Genomic DNA, 7,917 nt, shown 5'->3' with positions numbered 1-7,917 from the left:
AGCAGGCACTGGAATGGCTATTTAAAATGTTACAGTGCTGGAAAATGTTTCTAAAATCCAGTGATTACCAGCATGTTGTGCATTAGCATGGAAGTGTAATTGACGAGCAAAGCACTCTGATAAAACATAATTCAAATGGATCATTTGAGATCTCAAGTTTCATGATAGGACATTTTTTTCCCACTAAAACAAAAAATTCTGTGTTTTTTGCATGTGAAATTGCACTCCTGACAGTTTGATACTAAGGGAGTTCATTCTGTGAAAGTACTGTAGCAATTCTTAAAAGAAATTTTAACCTACTAACTCCCCCCGTTTTTATATGCATTATCAGATTAAGTAGAGGAATTAAAGAAAATAACCCTTGTCATTGTACACAGTAGCAACTGTTTGCTTTAATGACATATTTACTGTGCTGTCATTTGCCATAGTCATTGTAGAATATTTTTTCTCTTAAATTGAACACTGAGGTTTTCCTGGTTTTGTACTGAATGATGTAAATGACATCATGTCATGATTTTTGTGCTGCAGCTTTGTCCTGTTCAATGGACAGATACATTGACACCAAAACGTCTTACTCAGATTCTAAATGTTTATCAATAGCTGCATGTGAATTTACTCAATTACAGATGAACACATCAAATTCTCCCACTTCACTGTGGGGAAAATGAGAAATAAGCTTGGTCGGCAAGTTCTGGGTTCCTCTTGTATGGTGGCATATGGTTGACATCCCACTTGATTTCTCACTGCATTAATATTTGCATATTAGCTCATTCACATATCTTCAAATAGCTACATTTAAAAATTACACTAGCAGATTGCTGCTTTTAATTTGTTTTCTCCTTGGTATATTCTGTGTTACCTTTCTCAGTTTGCTATCTCTGAATTTCACATTTTGCTGTAACCGGGTCTGATACCCAGTCTCCTTGGTTCCTGCCAGTCTATTCCCTTTGGCTTGGAGGAATTGAGCCATAGGCTAGGTCTTGAGCTAAAACCTACTGAAAGAAGTACAAAAACATCTAAATTGTATAAATCCATTACATGCTATTAACATATCTAAAAAGACTCAACATATTTATGTAATCCTAGTTTGTATGCATGCCATAAAAAGTGTATTCATATTGAAGTTACAGTTTGCAGTCAGATTTTAAACATTTCTTAATCATGTCCAGAACATATTTTAAAATTTAAAAAAATACATAAATATGCCCAGGACAAATACCGCTAGTGCAGCAGTTTATCCCAATGTCTCTTGGACTAAACTAACATATTTTTGATAAAGTAAAAGATTTTCATGAGACTAGTCAGAGAAGATACTGTACTGAATATTTCCTTGAGTACCTGGACCTGCTACAAGTAAGAGGGATTATTTATTTCAGAATTGCTTAATAGCAGAAGAAAAAGAGAAAAAAAACATTGATGTCCTTTCTTTAAAAAAACAAACCAAAAATAAAAACAAGCCAAAAACTAACATGCACTAGCCTAAATTGAGAAGTGTTGGGATTAGACATATGGATGAGTGCAAACACGAAAGGCAAGAGAGAAACCAGTGGCCAAAGGTACAGGTATGTATGCCAGAACGTTTCAGTGTATTCAAGCTGCCTTACACAAAATGTTCAGGTTGGATATTTGGAGGAATTTCTTCACAGAAAGAGTGATTAAACATTGGAATGGGCTGCCCAGGGAGTCACCATCCCTGGAGGTATTTAAGGAAAGAATGGACACAGCTCTTAGTGCCATGGTCTAATTGACCTGGTGGTATTTAGTCGAAGGTTGGACTTGATGATTTTGGATGGTTGGACTTTTCCAACTGAATTGATTCTGTGGTTCCATGAAAATGTAGACCATGGAAAGATAATGGGCTTATCACAACAGGGTCAGCCACGGGGAGGTGGTATGGGTCAGGTGGGTTTTACCGCGTGGTCCTCAAAGGCCCAGGTACTTGATAGGGAGCAACAGTATCAAGGATAGTATCAAAGGACAGTATCAAAGCTGCCTTTCCTATTATAGCATATATTATACCCTTTTTATCTCCATTCCATACAAACTAAAAGCCATTCTGAACTGTGCTAAACTGAAGCGTTGTGTCAGTACAAGTACAAATCATATGAACACATTCACACTGAAAATCAAAAAGAATTCTAAAGCAGGAGAGCAGCATATGGAGAGCAAACAGCCCGACTACCTCCAAGAGGAACCTCAGCTTATCAGTGAAAATGGGTGTAAGTCGTGGTGTGTCAATTCGTTGAAAGTGCTAGCATCAGGGAATGCTATAGTCTTAACTCACTTTCTCATCAGCACTGCAAGTTTCTGACCCAGATGAACTTGTGTTTGCATTTAGGTGTTTATGTGTCAGTGCCCATTCAGCCAGTTTAATCCATGCATCGCTGCAAATTCTTGGTCCTCAAAACTGTGCTACCTCCTTACTCTTTCCCACACAAACCCCAAGTCTCATACCTAGTGCATGCTTCCTTGATAAATACTGCCCTAGTCCTTCCTCAGCTTTCAGTTATCCAGATAAAACAATCATCCAACAGTTCGGGAGCCAGTAGTGCTTTCAGACTCCTTCACAACTAGTGCTGCAAGCTCTCTTCTGCAGCTGGAGCTCCTCTTAATGCTGCTGATAAAACTGCCTAATTGGATGGAGTTATAGATGTCCCAGCAATAAACTTAAAACCTTTCAGCAGCACTTTTGTTATTTCTAGAAGCCCCACCATCCAGTGCAGTGGTATCATTCAGCTCTGACTTGTTCTGAGGTTAAGCCAGCTGTGGACTGAATTCTCCCTTATGCACATCTACATTTGGATTAAGGGATACTTTGATAATGAGAGCCATCTGGACTGTGAGAAATGTAACCTATTTCAACTCTTTTTGCAAAGCAGTATACCGAGGGAAGAGGTGTGCCTTCTGGGAAACCCAGTAATGCCAGATCATAACCCGGTGCTGAGAAATGGAACTATACTCTGTTCCTCTGCAATGCCCTTTTCAATGACTGAATTGTCCTCTGGTGAGCCAAATGGTCTGATCCACAAATTGCTTCTCTTTCAATGCTCCCTTTGCAGCTGCTTTAGCTTCTTTGGGCTGTCAATATGCCATTCATCATGCTGTCTTGGTCTCATATCTTAAGTGCTGAATGCAAGTTTTGCAGCAGAGGACACAAATTAACTCGTTCCCACCAGTCCTGTTCCCCTTGCTCAGCACTGTTTCCAGCTCTGTTCCTTCAGTAATTTCATTTCATATTTCAATTCCACATTTTCTGTCTTTAAAGCAGCAGTTGTCATTCAAATTTTGCATTCTTCATAAAGTCCATTATGCAGAAACTATATTATTTGCCTTAAATTTAGTATTCTCTTGACAGATTATAAATGCCTTTCTGCTTTACTCAGTACATCCTCTCCCAGGAACTAAATGCATTCACAGAAGTTCCTCAGAATGGAAGTTATTTCCTTTTTCTCTCCCCTTTTTATATTGCTACCATTAATAGTCCCGATAAAAATCCAAGCTATAAATCTGTAATTTGAATAGTTATGACAACACCAGACTGCACAATTGTTTTTAGCTTTTTTTGTTGTTTCTCTTTCAGAATAACACTAGTCTCTTCAGTCTGCATCCCCTGTGAGTCTGCATCCCATGAGTCACCTGGCTAGACACTTTTCAGCAAGGAAAAAAAGAAGCCTGCAAGCAGATACAAACAGTATAGCAGCATAAAGTAGTAATTTATTGGTTAATATAGGTAGCTATGACTAGCAAGCTGCTGGACTAAGCATTAACATGCTCACCTGTCCATGCTAGACAACAGATGAGTTTTCTCTGGCTCAAGTGTCACCAAACTGCCATCTTTTCACTCTCTGCCTTTTCCTTCCAGCATTTTACACCTTTTTAACACTGCTGCCTTTTCCCTTGACCCTGTGTCAATAGCCCCACCTCCATCTCTGGGTCTGTCTTACCTTGCATGGCTCTGCTGTGCAGCTCTTTCTCTGAGAGTACCGAACCAAGGATCTGGGATTAAGCCCTACCAGGACTGGGCTGTGGAGTCCAAGCAGCTGAAAATGGAGAGGACAGTGACCTGGTATCAGGCAGTGTATATCCGATCAGTACAGTTAGCTAGAGTCCAAAAAGCAATGCAATTTGCCAGAAGATAGGCATGTTTGGTCAGCAGAGCCACTCTCTGGGCTCTCCCGACTGTTGTGATTAGGGCTTTAGTTCAAGTGTCCACATGGATCCCTTGAATCACTGAAGGCACTCTAGGCACTTCACCTGGCCTCATGCTGCTGATTTGTTCAGAATGGCACCAGTATTCCATACCTTTCTACTCTGTATGGATATCTGGCATACCTTAGGATACCTCAGACAGCATCAGATGCTTATATGTGTGCAGTTGAATCAAGCCCCACATTTCTACTAACCATCTGAGAAACTCCTGTGTGTCCCAGATATCTATAGGGGACTGGTGAAGACAGCTGGTAACTCAATACATCTTGGTTAATGACACAGTAAGCTTACAGTAAGCTTGGTAAATGCTTTTTGAGAAGCTTTTAATTAAGAGCCTGCTCAGCAATCTTTTATTTCTATTGCTGAGTCAGAGCTGTATGCTAGCAGCTGTAGGCAAGCAGGAACATGCAAGTGCACATTAAAGTCGTGAGTAACAGTTTTGGAATGGATAGGGTGGAAAGACTACTGGATGGCAGTCAAACAGACATAAGCCTATCTGCTTTGCTTCTGCCTGATGTGTAATTGTGAGGACAGGTGCTCTCTTCCCAGAAGAAAGCTTATGGGAGTAAGTTAAAGTGAAGGGGCATGCAGAGGAACGCACATATGGAAAAAGTGACAACAAAATCTGGGGCCTGAAGCCCTGAAGAGATCATGAAAGACTGGCTGCATGGGTCAAAAGCTATGCCCAGCCTTTTCTCCTTAAATAGTGGCATAGGAGCAAAATATTTTTTAATCTCAGTAGTTTGCAACTGCCTCCAGCTATCTAGCGTGCTCTGCAATTTACATGGTGAAGAATATGCACAAGAAAAAAATTCTGCCATTATCTGTAGCTGCTAAAGATAGAGTAACTAAATCAGGGAGGTTCAGAGTCGTGAACAGCTGTCACTTGGACACAGCTTCAGCTTTGACTTGGGTCTTTGCACATGTCTTCTGAACCAGGAGGGCATCTGAACTATTGCAGCAATGATGTCAGAAGACTGTGAGTCAACGGATTGGCGTGACTCTCCTCATTCTTCAGGGAGTAAAGAAAAGGTGAAAAAATGTACCTTTATTTTGACTTCACATTGCGAAATACCTTGTTAGTCCACACTAACTCTGCACCAGTGGTCCAAACCGGGAACTTACTTGCTTCATCAGTAAAAGCAATCTGGTAGCTTCTTTCCCCACTCTCTTTCTTCATTTCTGAAATAATGCTAATTAAAAGTCAGCTGGCAAGCCCCCCCTCCCTTTTGTGAGATGGTTGCCTTAGAACTAAGCTTGAAGAACAGCCAGTAATTGCTTTCCTGAGGCACCATCCATCTGTGCAATTGCTACAGGGCATTGGTTACACAATGCCAAGCTTGTTTTTATCGATGAGGAGGAGGTACCCTTGTTGAATCCAGATTTACAAGGTATGAATTCACACAGAGGATTTTAAAAGCTGAGACTATATTAGTCACAATGAGTACCATGATGATTTCTCTTGCAAGTAAGTCGTATCTGTTCCCACTGACAATACAGGCATATGAATATTAGTTTCCTTAATTCCATTAAGAGTTCAATTCTTCAGCCAACTGTCTGTATTGAAAGGCTAGCATTATAAATGAGGCAAACCCTTCCACATTATGTGAATTCATAAAAGCAGGGTGTGATTGCTCTTTATAAAGAAATATTATATTATCATAAACTTCTGTGATCTCAAACCTCTAGAAAAAATAACTCATAGCTGAATTTATGAGACAGGCTACAAAACATACAAACTCCATTCTGAACTGACTTTAGGTAATCACCTAACATATTTATACATTCATGTCATACAAGTATACAACCTGCACAGAAAAACAAATAGTAGATCAGTGTCACATTACCTAGCATAATTCCCTGAGATTTGTAAGAACATTTACTGATGCATCAGACCTTTGTGCAAAAACTGAACCCCTGTGTCACACAGGTATTCTACCTCCCAGAGAAAGGGGAGGTTTTGGGAATAGATCCCTCTTTGTGGGCTCCTGCTGGATGCTTCTTAGTGTGCATCCCCCCAACTCTGCATGCTGACTTTTGTGATTCCCATTCCTACTGGGTGAGCTCCCTTCTTGGACCTTTAAAATCAGTTCTTCAAGGATCTTACTGTTAAAAATAAGAGGCTACATTGACTGAAATGCTTGTAATTCTTCTAAACTGAGGGGAAATGCAGGATACATTTCTCTCAGGTATAGAGAGCTATGTGATTCAGATGCAGCTATACATACATACATACATATACATAAAAATACCTAACTAGAGTGGTCTAGAACACAGAGGACTTAGCTTATTTCCACTTTGCAGATAACTGAAAAATGGAGGAACTTTTAAAGCATGGTTTGTTGGGTGTACAGCTAACATCTATTCCAGGCAAGAGGAACTCCCAGTTCTCTCCAACAGCTATAAAGTGAGCCACAGGAAACAGCTCAGAAATATGTATCCATAGTCTGCAAGTGTTCAGCAGAATCCTGACCATATATTTACTCTGACTTGGCCTTTCTTCACAGGATAAACACCTTCAATTGAAAAATTATTAATTTTATCAAACTTCATGACTGTCATTAATTTTGTAATTTTTTTTTCACCAAAAAGGCCTATATGCTACTTTGCTCTGAAGCTGGGTGAATCTATCAGAATTTTCATCCAAAGATAACTAGAAAAAAAGTACACATAAACATGAATAAAAACTTTCAGCACAGTTTCAGTGTGGCACTAAATAACAAAATCTTTGTTGCAGCAGTGTTCAGGCAAACTTTCAGTTTCTCTGTGCTTCAGCTGAGCATGTTTATTTTTTCACCAAGTTAGATCATATGACAGGATACACAAGCTACATGAAGTGCTGCCAGCATGTAGGATTTGACTGCAATTTTGCTTCTATATTTGGTGCTTGGTTTTAAAACCACACAAGTTCTAGTACAAAATGGCTTCTTCCTGCAAAAGTCTAAACAAAAGGCAGATGAAAAATCCAAAGGGTATTTTTAACCAGAGGCAGGAAGAGGAGGGAGGCTGCTGCTTCTGGACTGGCAACACTGACTGCACAAGAGCTCTGCAGTGCCAGCTCCTCATGTGGCCCAAGGAGCTGCTGAGCTGTGGGGTTGGGAATTAATCCCCAGATCTCTTAACTGTATGCCGACTACCTTGCAGGAACCAGCAGTTTCCTCTGGCAACATTCACGTCCTGCAGCTCTGACTTTTAACTAACAGAACATCTGAAAATTAAAGCAGTCTCGTACTGCTAGCTCTGCAGTAAGATCACTCCGTAGCTTACATAAATGGGAAAAATGTGCACTTCCTTTCAGGGTATTTTTCCTGCTTTAAGTCTATTCAGCTCATTTTCAACAGTGCTTAGCTGTCATGCAGTTAGAGTGAGTATATATCTTTTTTTAGCTGAAAGCCTAGGTTTCACATTAACTGCAGGTGCTTCCTTCTTGAACTACATAAAATGACACTTTAAGTGCATCCAAGGGTCAAAGGCCAGAGCCCAGAAGGCAAAGCTGAACTCCACATTATGCTTAAGTAGCTCATAATAACTACCACTTTATACTATTCATGTTATAATACAACTTCAAAAATTGTCTTCAACCAAAATAGATTCCAGAATTTTTTACATGGAAATCCAGATTTCTGAATGGAAAATACCTCTCTCCTACTTTGGGGAAGAGCACCATTTAGTGATAGATTGTCCCAATGCCCTTCTCCATCTGCACAG

General features: G+C 40.0%; 1 protein-coding gene across 1 annotated transcript in view; it reads left to right on the top strand.

Annotated features, from left to right (window-relative positions):
* Positions 1-7,917, top strand: part of UBE2J1 (ubiquitin conjugating enzyme E2 J1) — a 179,574-nt gene that overhangs the window by 143,367 nt on the left and 28,290 nt on the right. The gene's annotated exons all lie outside the window — the stretch shown is intronic.

The sequence above is a fragment of the Oenanthe melanoleuca genome, chromosome 3 (assembly GCF_029582105.1).
Source record: "Oenanthe melanoleuca isolate GR-GAL-2019-014 chromosome 3, OMel1.0, whole genome shotgun sequence".
Taxonomy (NCBI): domain Eukaryota; kingdom Metazoa; phylum Chordata; class Aves; order Passeriformes; family Muscicapidae; genus Oenanthe; species Oenanthe melanoleuca.
The sequence above is the reverse complement of the archived record's forward strand: the minus strand, read 5'-3'. Positions and strand labels throughout refer to the sequence as shown.